Source organism: Cydia pomonella, chromosome 7 (assembly GCF_033807575.1).
Source record: "Cydia pomonella isolate Wapato2018A chromosome 7, ilCydPomo1, whole genome shotgun sequence".
NCBI classification, from domain to species: Eukaryota; Metazoa; Arthropoda; class Insecta; order Lepidoptera; family Tortricidae; genus Cydia; species Cydia pomonella.
Genome location: NC_084709.1, coordinates 12534060 through 12547500, shown reverse-complemented (window position 1 = coordinate 12547500; position 13441 = coordinate 12534060). Strand labels below are relative to the sequence as shown.

At 36.2% G+C, this 13441-nt stretch overlaps 1 protein-coding gene across 5 annotated transcripts in view; it reads left to right on the top strand.

Moving 5' to 3' along the window:
* LOC133519849 (protocadherin-like wing polarity protein stan) overlaps positions 1–13441 on the top strand; it is a 219077-nt gene that overhangs the window by 114103 nt on the left and 91533 nt on the right. For all 5 annotated transcript variants that reach the window (XM_061853985.1, XM_061853982.1, XM_061853983.1 and 2 more), the window contains exon 3: positions 2429–2463. The gene's annotated coding sequence lies outside the window, so the exon portion shown is untranslated. The remainder of the gene's footprint in view (positions 1–2428; positions 2464–13441) is intronic.

The window sequence follows — 13441 nt, the reverse complement described above, 5'->3', positions numbered from 1 at the left end:
CATTTTCACAGATAAGAAATTTATTGTAATAAAATAGTTTATCGTAATTTTGGCCATTATTTACGGATTTTTAAGGTATCATAGAAGGTTTATGATGTGTGTAGGAAAAAGTACTTATCTTATTTAGTAAGTCCGTATCATAAATGTAAACTTATTCGGTATAGTGACTGTGAAATCCTTATTTTTTTAATGTCAATATATTTAAAACAAAATGTTACTTGTAAGCCTTTATTTAAGTGAGACGATTCCTTCCTAGAAAGGAAAAAAATGTGATATGGAAAACAACCACAACACTACAATTTTTCAGGCTAAGTAAGGTCCTCAGCATACGGAGCCTGAGCGTAATAATATTACGAGTACACGACGCGTAGTTCTGGCCACGTCGCCTAAGCGTAATCGTTTTATAAGTGAAATCTCATTCGTTGGAATCATGGCGTCGCTTTCGTCAGATGTTTTCGGTGGATGTATCGACGATCTTACTTTCTCGTCAGATGAAGATGTTTTTTTTTATTTTCATTAGTTAAGAAGTTATGTTTTTTACGCCTGTATTACGATATGCCTGCCGTAATGACGGCAGAAATACGCTATGCTACGACGATGCTTTGTGTGCGGACTTGTTTGATGTATATACACTTGTTTGTAGTATAAAGTATGAAGGTGTATAGTTCGTGCTCGTAGCGCTCTCGTTCTACGCGCATATTACGATATGCTTACGCTTCGTGTGCTGAGGGCCTTAATTTAATTACAATAATTACCTATACGTTTTTAATCGGTATTGTCCTGACACTCTTGCTTTCTCTTGTGATAGTCTTGCTCACAAACAAAATGAAAAACACTGCTAGGAATAATTTTTGAACGTAAATAAAATCATGCGTGCGTCCCGGTAAAATCTTTGAAAATCAAATCAGAATCAATCAGTTAATGACAATCTTTGTTCAGCAATCACTAATGGCGTAATGTCGGGAGACAGTGACAAACGATGGCGAGCCCCATCTGCACAGATGCTCCACTAATTGCTCCACTGAATGCATTTAAATTTATAATAATCGACTAGCACTTTACTGATTTGGGCGTGAGTTGCCTTAATAATCATATCGCGTAACGAAGACTGCAGATAAAATGAATCGCAAAATAAATGTCGCTTGTGGCCCTTTAAGACCTTCTATTGCAATCTAAATATTTTGTAGACGAAGCAGTTATTTTTTTACTGTTAGGTACTTACATTAAATATAAAGGCGAGGGGTGATCTGCTACTGTCATTTTGTTAAGTTTATCTCTATAAATATAAAGTTATTAAAAATATATTTTTATTGATTAATGTATAAGAATAAGGGCAGCTTTTTATTCTTGGTATTTTAGTTATTCCTTCTTATTATATTAAAGTAAACATTTTTTTTTTGTAATTAAATTTTACTAATCATAATATCATAAATATTAATATATTTTTAAATTGTATCAGTATAACGTTTCCTAAAGCATCGACTTTTTACTATTAATTTATTCAATCTCTCTATTTATATAGGTACTTACAGCAATTTTTTTCATCATTAAAAGGCGAATTCCTTTACATCAGAACAGGGATGCTTTTTAAAATTAAAATAAGAAACCTATTTTGATGGACCCAGACCAGACGTTAATTAAGGAATTAACCTCTGTACATTATGTTCAAACAGGGCCTGGGGTGAATGTTAATTATAATATTATTTAAATACAAAACTTTAGTGTTGCCATTTTTAATAAGAGTTGGAATAATTTGTAGGTACTTTGTATCTACACTGTTCTTTTGGCTAGTTATTTTAAGTGTGGAGCACAAATTAAAACGTAAACGATGAATGTATTAAACAGAAAATTCCTATTCCGAGAAAGACTCATTTAACCAACAATTGGCAAAGGGTCGCTCCCAGTGGAACATAATCAGAGATAATTATATCGCCTTTTTCTTAAGTTATTTAGCATTATACCTAGAAAGAAAAGTTTATAAGATTTATGTACTGTTACTGCCAAGTTTTGCCATCGCGACTTTACCTGGTAACATTGCTTAAAAAATCGGACAACATTATATAGTATCTTCACCCACCTCAACACTAGTGACCAGTAGTTGTGTTGTGTAAAGGTAGTAACCTTATACTATACCTACTTACTTGGCATTTATTTTTTTATAAAACAAAAGCTCTTAATTAAGTTCATGAATTGTAATCCACGCAATTAACTTACACAAAGCAGTTATTTATTTAGGATCCATTCGATAGCACACATTACAAGCATGTAGGTATCGTGAGCCGTGTAATATTTAATTTATAATCCCGGGAGGCCAGTCTGGGTCGGCCCTTTAATGAATCCTTAATTCCGTATCCTGGCGGATTACACAATCCTTTTATTGTGTCTTATTCTTATACGTTGTTTTTGATTATATTTCTTGTTGTTGCAGATACTGACGGCCAGAAGCGCTTCTTTATGAACAAGGTAAACCATATTGTTTTAGGATAAATATTTACATGCCCTGCATCACACATCACACATTGTTCTTAAGAGTTGCTTTGCCGGTTTACCGCCAAAAAGTGCAAAAAGCCTTCAAAATCTTCAATTTCTAACCCTCCAACATTTCTAGCAATCCCAGAATATGGAAGCATATCATCAAATAAGAACTTTGTTAGGTATTTTTACAGGCTGTATCAGTAGTACCACGGCACAGTTCTTACTCACCCCTACATTATTCATGATGCCGGACTGCCGTTACCTAGTTCACAATATAATACATCCCCTCTGTTAACACTGGTATAACTCGATCTCGATATTAATGTTAACGATAAATAAGCAGAGATCTAACTTAAACTGGTATTTGAGGTGCTGTGTGGTAAGTTACGAATAACAAACGCTTGTCGAGACGGCACTCGACGTGTGAAAAAACAATAGCTTTCATAAAGTCGACAAATGGTAATGTGCTGTCTTTTGCATTTATTAATTATTCATTTGTGAGCGACAAATTATACTTCTTTCGCAGATAACACTTTACAATTCTTGTATACTATAGTCGGTCGCAAAATTTGCCAGAGCATTTGAATATGTGAATTAAGGAAATGGATGATTTTAAAATGTCCAGTGGTTTCTGATGCCGACAAAGCTGACTATACTAACTACACAAGTATTTAGTGCCTATTCAGTACGTTACTACATTCGTTTTTCATAACTCGTATGGAAAATCGAGCCATGGGTCGCAGCGAAGGGCTAATTTTGAAGTAAATTTCCTATTTGCTGTCTGTTCGAAGGAACCATCAATAACATCAAACTAATATAGTGGAGCTAATATCAGGTGAACCTTTTTCAGTCCACTAGCCCAAGCCAATAGTTCACCTGATACGAGTTCTACTATATTACTGCTTTTTATAGTGTTTCGATATAAAAATGCTCAAGTGCTATTCAAGCCCGCATTTCTAAGATAAGTTTATTGCTCCGTACCAATTATTTTTAAATATTTAGAACTGATTTTTTATGCATCTCAAAATGTTTTAGCTTCGTCAATCGTATCATCAGTCCCATCTAGTTGTCAAATTCATCACAATATGTTTGGTTAATCGCTGTACGTCAATTATTATATTCCATTTGTCTATGATAGTAAGGTCCCGTTGTAACGCCCTTTGGACAAGGAACTCTAATCACAGTAATCATTGAACAATCATGGTGGTCTAATGCTCATGGGCAGTATAAATAATTTCAAGAATGTTAGTTATAATGGTAGTTAATATAAAAGCTCTTCCATATTTTTTGAATGGAAACTCGATTACGTAATCTCATTGAGGAAAACCTGCTCAAACAGCTCTCGAATGCAAAGTCGAGGAAGCAAGAAGAGTTTAACTGGAATCCAGACTGCTCTAAAACCCTTATAAGATTTCAACGTTCGTCAAAGAACGTAATACGCTCTGCAGGAAAATGAATTCGTCCTTCATTAGGAAAAAGGATTATTTTTGAAAAATAAAACAGCATAGTTCAGTCCAGTCGTTCATTTGAGTGAGACTTTCGTTTAATCCGATTTAAATTCAATGGCATTGACTGTCGGTAGACGAGAAGCGATACGGAATCAGTTTTTTTTTTTTTTTTATATACCACGACGGTGGCAAACAAGCATACGGCCCGCCTGATGGTAAGCAGTCACCGCAGCCTATGGACGCCTGCAACTCCAGAGGTGTTACATGCGCGTTGCCGACCCTTTAAGAACCTGTACACTCCTTTTTTGAAGAACCCCATACTGTAGACCCTCGGGAAAACCTCGGAAGGGAGCTCATTCCACAGCCGGAGCGTCCGCGGGAGGAAATTCCTCTTGAACCGCACAGCACGCGACCATCTAGGTTCTAAGGTGTGAGGGTGAACTCCCTGCCGACAGCGAGCGGTGCGGTGATAGAAAGTGGCCGTTGGCATCATGTCAAACAATTCCTCAGTTTTTTTAAATATCTTTTTTATGATAAGTAGATTGCCTATTTTATATCCTTTGAATTATGATTAAACTAGATTTAATGATGAAAATTTCGAGTCATACTGACATTAAATTAAATAAAAATGTTATTAGTATGCCCCGCGACGCGCGATGTGGAGGTAAAAACACTTGAAAACAAATTTGAAGATGGCATTCAAAACATGTCGCTATAAATGTGGAGCTTTGTTTTTAATCTTTCTTCTATGTTAGAGCACATGCAATATCTGAAAGTTAATTTCATATTTCCCCGAAAACATCTCGAGCCAGAGAGCGCACTCAATTCCTCGACTCGCCAAAATTACGACAGTTTAAGGAGCATCGCCGAACAAAATGAATTTATCCAAACTGGAATGAATAGCACCGCTCTCCAATTATATGCAAATTAGACCTCATCAGAACTTGGTCGGGTGCGACATATCGAGCGCTTATTTCTTCATCTTGACTTACTGAAAATTGTTAAAAGTTTGACTTTATATCGGAAACACTTAAGTTACTTTAAAAAAATACATAGGTATGGTAGTAGTGACAGTGCTTATGAAACTTACTCATAATCTTATTAGGGACAAGCCCATTATCTTTAAGAGAAATGATGATAAATGAGAAGATTGTAATGAAATATTTTTCTACCTACTTTGATAGCAGTACAACAGAAATAATCGACCATTACAGAGTCGATAGATTCCACTTTTGTTACACGTTTACGGTTTTACCCGTTTTACGTAAACGAATTTTAAAAAAGATAGTTAACCGACTCTTGCATAAAGCTCCAGTAATGGCGGGTCTGCAGAAGTTCCGGTTTATTTTTTCGATATTCGCGTTCCCATCAACCGATCGGGCTCGTTTATTTTCCTCCAGTTTGCGGTCAATTCACTTTACATATTAGCTACGCGTTTGTGTGCCTTTTCATAGTTTTGTTTGAGTGGAAAGATACCTTTTAACCCTACCTATTGATATTTTAAAAAGATGTTTTTGGATACAACGACCAACACTTCTCTGCTCCTCTTAGCAAAAAATAAGCACGTATAATACTATTTTTTATTAGCCTATTTGTGTGTCCCACTGCTGGGCAAAGGCCTCCCCTCTCGCTTTCTAATCCTCCCTGTGCTGAACAAGATCCCGCCAATCCCGCTGAAACGCATCCTAGACGTCCCGTTATCTCTTTCTCGGTCTGCCTCTGCCACGACTACTCTGGGGATGCCAGCTAGTGGCTATTTTGGCCCATCTGTCATCATTCATCCGGCAGACATGTCCAGCCCAGTCCCACTTTAGCCTGGCGGTCTTCATCCCAACATCAACGACACGGGTTCGAAGCTCTGTGTTCCTCACCCTGTCAGATACTCCGCTCCATTGCCCTTTGGCAAACCTTGAGCCGCGATACTAATATAATACTATTTCATTGAATTGATTCCTATTATCCTATATAAAAATGAATAGATCCTTATTATAGGACGGAATAAGTGGCCATCACGTCAACAACCTTTAGCTAATATTAGAGCTGCGGGTACTAGAGGGCCGGATATGCTAATAATTGGCTAAAGACTCTAAAATTGGCCAACTCGTTACACTCGGGTTTCAAGCTCTAGACCAATTTGTCAAGCACACTGTCAGTTTGAATGACCTGTTAATATGAGACACAGGGCGTCTTAGATAATATTAATGAGTTAATTATTAATGACTGTGGCAAAATTTCTCCAGACGTCGCACCAACATAATTTTAGGCCTAAATAAAATTATATACGTAATAAAATGAATACATTTTGGTGGGCCGGTTTCTATGACCAATTGGGAGTCGCACTTAGAAAAGGAAAATATGATACCGATCGTATTATGCCATCATCTATAAAATCAAACTGTTGAGTATTTCTACACATTTACACATAAGACATATAATTTATAGTCATTTCCTAATTTTACTCTATATTGCACACAACGAAAAAGTTCAAATAACGTACGTAATGCCTTAAAGCATTCTCTTATACTTAACCAGGGGGCCAAGTAGAAACGCGTTAGGGGGCGCGTGAGGGTAATAAATCAATCGTGACTTTGTAGACGGTACATACACTGTTTTATTCACACTTACGTTGGAATTTATGCGTTGTCCCGTACCAAACTAGCCACGCTTGCATCGCATTCCTGTCCCCAGCGAGCTGAAAAGTAGCCAGGCATTCCTAGCCTGGATTTCCGGACGTTTTTATTAGTTCCCAGTCTTATGTGGGTCTTATCTGTCCTTTGTCAGCAGAAATTAAATTTGCCGTCGCCGTTATATTACAGCAATTTATCAAGCTACACTTACCTATTTTCAGTAGCGTTTATTTGTTTTCAGTACGTATGTACCTACGTGTATATCGCGTGTAGATACGCGTTCAACTCCTTATAATATGTATGTAAACCACAAATATGATATGAAGTGGAAACGTATGTAACAAAAGTATGTAACATTCAGAAGTATTTAAGGGTATTAAGTATTTAAATTAAGATTTGTGTTCTATTTTAACTTTGCTGATATTACCTTCCAACTTTTCGCAATGATATAATGAACTTTATTTAGTTCGTTTCGTTTTTAATTGTGTTTAATTTAACATCTGTTGAATTTCTTTAAACACTGACAACATTTTCCAGAAACAAGAGTAATTAGAGCTGCTCAATACGTTAATTATATTGAAACCCATTGCACTGTCTTTCTTTAAGGGCCCGCAGGTTCCTGTTCTTCTTTCACTCTCACTGAGCGTAAGCGAGATGGATGTGCGTGCTCGGGATTTCGAATTTTAATTTGTTGTAAATTTAAAAAAAGTTAAAAGTTATCGCTAAGTTTTCTCAATAATAAATATGCGCATTTTAAGAAGCAATTTTCATATATATTTTTTTTATGCATAAATTGTTAGAGTGCGTAAAACGCCTGTGTTCGTGGTTTTTTTCTATCGATCCAAAGTCAACAAAACAGGATTAGAATTGCCGAACTCCTTAGAGAAAATCCTCAAGATTGCTGATTAAATTTTTGGTAACAGTATTGTTATCTCATAAAGCGGTTCGATTTTTCAAAAACTCCGCTCTCTCAACCTACGGCACCTTAAACACGTTCAAAACATTAAAGACGAATAAGAAATTCAACTTTTAACGCGCTAAGCGGTAGAAATTTTACGAGTACAGTGAAATATCTGAAATACTCCAAATTTCCTCATTAATGTCACCAATCATGGGACCATTAATTACCATATTTGATCGACATATTCGACATGTTCGGATCATTAAATCAAGTTTTAGTCCAGTACCCCTAGTGTAAATATTTTCGACAGCGAAACTTTACGTACGCGTTTGCGTTAAGTGTCATTTTGTATGAGATTTTTGACTTTCCAAAACGTCCCGCTTGGCGCGCTGTTCAAAAACCCATACAAAATGAGACTTAACGCAAACGCGTACGTCACGTTTCGCTATACACTAAATTTACACTAGGGGCACAGATCTCATATTAAAATATAAAACAAATACTGACTCGGACATAACTCGATCGGGGATCTCAAAATACTTATTAAGTAAATTGAACCAGAAATTTATAATAAGTTAATAACTTCCGCTTACACGATGGCAGAATAATACGGTAGGTTCCTAGATTTACACAACCATCACCATGTACCCATCTGGTAAGTCGTGAGTACAGTTCTAGTAGTGTATTGTAATTTAGCTACGACAAGCCTGCGTAAGAAATATTCCATGCCCGCAGCAAATCCAGGTAGCGTTGGATGCACTGAACTGTCAGCTCAGCGAACGTTATTCATATTTTACATATAAAATGTATTGGCATCTAGGGTTACCGCAACTATTATTATTAATTTTATGCGTATAGTGCATCTCATGATATTTTTGAGGTTTCCAAAACTATATGCATTCTTAATTCTTAGTCTATGTGAAAGCTCTTCAATATTATAAATGTAAAAGTAACTGTCTGTCTGTTATCTACTTCGACTACTTCTTCATGCTTAAACCGCTGAACCTGATTTAGTATTTGTATTTTATTGACAGTTATTAGTAGAAGGCAGCTTGGAATTTCCTAAAAGGAAACCCCTGTGATAGTCAATTTGTGTAATAATGTCCTAAAGTATTTATTTATTTATTCTAAAAGGTTTACCCACAGTCAGTGACGCATACCGGTAGAAAGTGCATAAACACAAGTCGCCAATGCCGATTCTAAACTAAGCTGCAACTGGAGGCAATTTATTTTAAAAGTTATATATTTTATATCGTCCGCCTTCCGTTAACCCTATAAGTCGCTGATTCCCAAGATCGCCCATACCAGTATTGAACTTGTGACGCTGCAAATATCTCGATGGCCGATTCTAACCTCGCTCGCTACCGAGAGCTATGAATTCCGAAATTAAAAATTCCACCTATTTTCCAATGGAATTTCACCTGCTTTGTTTCGGGGCGCTTCAGAATCAGGATATTGTGTAATAAAATATTTATTTTGGTCGTCTCAAAGAAAGGCAATAGTAGAACTGGAATGTATAAGTGCGGGCTAATAATTATGCCTTTTCTTTTGACAAATAAATGCTTTTGACTTTTCTATACCTATTACTTAGTACCTATACAAAAATACCCTATTTTTTTATGCTAAGGAAGGACTCCAGCTCAAGAATCTGACTCGAAATGAACTTCATACAATTCACTAATGTAAACTGATGCCCGCTACACTGCGTGTGCATGTTTGCAAAGTCTATAAACATAATAAACATTGCAAATATTGCAATAGCTAGAATTAGATATAACAGACCATTTATCTACGACATCAAAACACTAATGTACTTAACTCATATTTTTCGGTAGCTTCTTACTCACTATAATGCGATAATTTGTCACCTAGCTATTGCCTACTAAATCACGACGAAGAAACGCTTTTACGAAGCGCCTACTCCCGTCAAACATATTGTGGTTAGACAGCATAGTTTATCTACTATCCAACCGCTTTTAAAGATAAAATCGAACCACCACAACACCTATGAAAAGCAAGCATGGTCGTAAGTTGGCTACTTTGTCATGTATTGGTTCTGGCGATTCAGTCCATAACCCTAAGTGATAAGGTTGAATTTGAAACCAAAATAAAACGTCGTTCGTCGAGTGAGGCGATATCTTTTACTTTCTTCAACCTTTTCGCGTAGTTCGCCACAAATAATAATATTTTTTTGGTAAAAACTTACATTTTCTACTTTGTATTTTTAAAATTGTGCATCCGGTTGATTCGTTTTTTGCTGACTGTACATGTCGTGTGTAGAGGCCGTTACCGCGAGCCAGTGATAGTGACAGGGTCCGTACGTAACGCGTTGACAGGAGAATAGGTCGCGTGGAAAGGAATGCAGTCTTTATCTAAATTCTCTGCAATATGTATTTAAAATAGGCTTGTTTAAATTTCAAATTCAAATAGTTTATTAGTCATCCGCTTGGGCTCGTTTTCTTCCTAAATCTATTGGCGATACAAATATTCTTACGAAAAAAAAGCATAGAAAGAACAAGCAACAAGAACATTATCAGAACCAAATACCAATGTATGTACAATTTAGTGACAGTATGGAAATGTCACCATAAACGCCAGATTCCACACTTTGTCACGTCAAAGCTCAGATGGGCTCTAATACTTATTATTGATCTCTGTTTCGATGATACAAATAAAATTATTTTTTCTTTGATGTTGTTTATTATACCATGGCCCCTGTATGATTGACCAGGCAGTCTATTTAAGTTCAATAAAGTACGGATGGCTCCCGTGCCGCACGGCAATGTAATTGAAACTTGTGCGAGTATACACTGGCGAGCAACTATCGGTGCCATCAAATACTAAGTGGCGCCCATTAGGAAGTCAACGGGCGATTTACTACGAGTGCTCTTACACTCACGTGGATGAGCAAAGTTTCTTCTGCTCTGTAACGATGTGCTTTTGTTGTTGACTAACTTTTATTTACAATCGAGAAACGGAAAGAGATAGTTATTGAATTGCTCAAAAACAACACATCGTCATTAACATCACTGCAAAGTCATTTTTGCGTGTTTATATAGTTACTATAGTTTGAAAGAAGGATTTTGTCAAAAACTCAAAACTAATTCTGCACAGACTGGGAAGCGACAGTGACAAAATTCCTACAAAAATATGACGTTTATATATAATAGCTAGAGTTATCATTCGATACAAATTAACATGCGAGATTTGTCGAAATTGTATGCAATTGACATTTCTTTTCTAACAAAAAGACATCTCGACTGATATTAGAATAGAGGTCATTTCGAATTGCTTTTTTTTTCAGAGATGTTCCAAATTTGAAAGTCATTACCAAATCGATTTTGATGTAGTTATGAAGCAATTACAACATTATCACAGATAAGAAATTTGTTGTAACAAAACAGTTTATCGTAATGATGACCATTATTTACGGATTTTGTAGGCATCATAGAGGGTTTATGATATGTGTGTAGATAAAAAGCATTTATTCATGTATTTATGACTTTTTAATTTTCATAAAAACTTATAACGAAAGTTTCATTTTCTCCATTTTTCACAAAAGTGGGAATCCAACCTTCCTATTTTACATTGTGTTTGTGAACAATGTATATGTCTTCAAGTGGCATATGTCGTTTTTGAGTTGTTGGAGTTTTGATTTTATTTAATTGAATCAAATTTCAATTTTAAATGACGTAATCGGTCGGGAGCCGATGGCTTATCACTACAAGGGTTAATGATGTAAATTACCTACACGTTATGTACCTACACAAGTCTGCATGCTTTCATTTTTAAAGGTTGTGTTCATAAAGCGTCTCAACAATAGCAATGTTTCAAGCTGAACTCGGCTAAGAGCTGCAAACTAATGAGATTTACTTCAAGTCTAGTTAGATATAGTAGTTCCACTAAATATTTACTTTACTCGTAAGAAAATTAAAATGTTTAAGTTTATTTAGCCGAATTACATACATACGGTCAGCATCCTATTTAAAATACATGCTTCTTGTCATCATCATAACATTAGGTACGTATTACGAAGCATTATAATAGTAGTATCCTAACGTGAACTTCGATTAAGATATTTAGGGATCCCTAAACATTAAATAAAAGTGTTTTGACCGTTGGAACCTTTGTCGTACAAACCGAATTAATAATCGTCGGCAAATTCAATGAAATAAATATCGAGTTATTGAGATTCCGATTCGATAAAATTAAGATAACTATGTAATTTAAATGCAAATACCATTTCGTGCGGTCCAGGAGAAGCTTTTTAAATAAGTACTAAATCGTGCACTTCGGTCCATTGCTATAAAAGTGTAATTCTCCTTTACCTACACTGCTTTTCAACGTCAGCATGGTACGAAAATCTTATTTTTCTTTTTCTTTGTAACATTACTAACATTTTATTTCCAATAACATCTTCATTAATTTGTTAAACGTATCCTATCTCGTAATTTAAGTTAATAAAGTATTTTGAGGCATACTGTACAGTAAACTAAATTAAACTAACAGGCTACCCGCACTACCAATTCCGATAAATCCGCGGCAAACATCCCACTCAGAACTAGTCGGTGCAATCACACGCATCGCCGCCTGCGTGCAAAGCCTTGCAGACGAATGCAACATCTGAATACCGCCCAAATAATTTATTACCCCAAGTTAAACGCATGGACGAACCTCGCAGGTACTCGTTACCTTTTAGTACTAGTCTGTCTAAGTGTCTACCTCCTCCTAGACGCACTCAGGCAATAAACTGACATGACGCACCACGGTTAAAACGATTTCACGCTTCAACCCAAGAAGACACTTTTTAAATTCTTTGATGGCATTCGAGCCGAACAGGATCTTTGTCGATTCATAATAATTGCAAATACGTTGTGTTATTTTTTCTACCAAAGTTAATTACTTTATCTTCCGTGTCCTGCGGGTGTCTAAATCTTAAAAAAATTAATGAAATTACTGACTATTCAATAAAGAACATTAAAAACATTTTCTAAACTGTACGGAATTTATAAGAATTACGCTAAATGTCTGTAACAAGTGGGAACACTTAACAATGTCGGATCGTTGATCGCAATTAGTCTACAAAGCCTACGTAGAACCCACGTTTGCTTTGCAAAGCTACTTAATTATAGAGGCAATTTGCGGATGAAGCTCTCAGACCAATTCCGACATATCTGCCTGCCGCGCCATGTTGCCAGCCTAACCTGGTCTCCCCAACATCGCATTTGATCGAACGTCGGAACTAATATATAACCAAATTGCTATGATCTAGGGGTCTGTCCGCTGGCCGCGCAACCTTTTAGTGTTTTAGCGATTCTTGGAGTGTTCAGTATTGCAGCATGAACGAGAGCTGTCTGAACCGTAAAGTGTGTTGTTTATTCAGCGGATTGGACGGGCGGGATTTCAAACGTTCTGATACATTCTCCAGTCTAACTCGGACGTTAATAGCTGCTTCTTTCCAGAATATCAATGCATCATACATAGTACTTTCAAGCCAGCGCTCGTCATCTGACGCTGTAAAGCTGTAATCCAGGATCGTTATTGTTCTCAGAAACTTGTCGTGCCTACGGAATATTTGACATTTATCATTAAATTTTCAAGAATAAAACCTTCAGAGATTTGTAAAATAATTTCATTTAAGAAGCAACAGGAGTTGTCATTTCTCCATAAAAACGTACTCGACTGTTTCCTTGGTGGTTTTTGAAGTTAAAGCAATGATTTTATCAACACAGATTATAATTATTAGTACCTGTGTCGGACTGTTTTGCTTTTTTTGATATTTTTGTTTCTTAAGGCGTTAGTGCTCTTCAAATACGGCCGAATTTACTAGGCCGCAAAGAGAAGCATGGTATTCAAAACTGACATTATATAGCCTAAAAGCAAAACAGTCTGACACAGATAATTTTATTACCATTTAGATCTCGAAGTTTCGTTAAATTTGGTTAAGTTTTGGAGGAGGAAACAGTCGAGTACGAAACATGGTTTTTTGA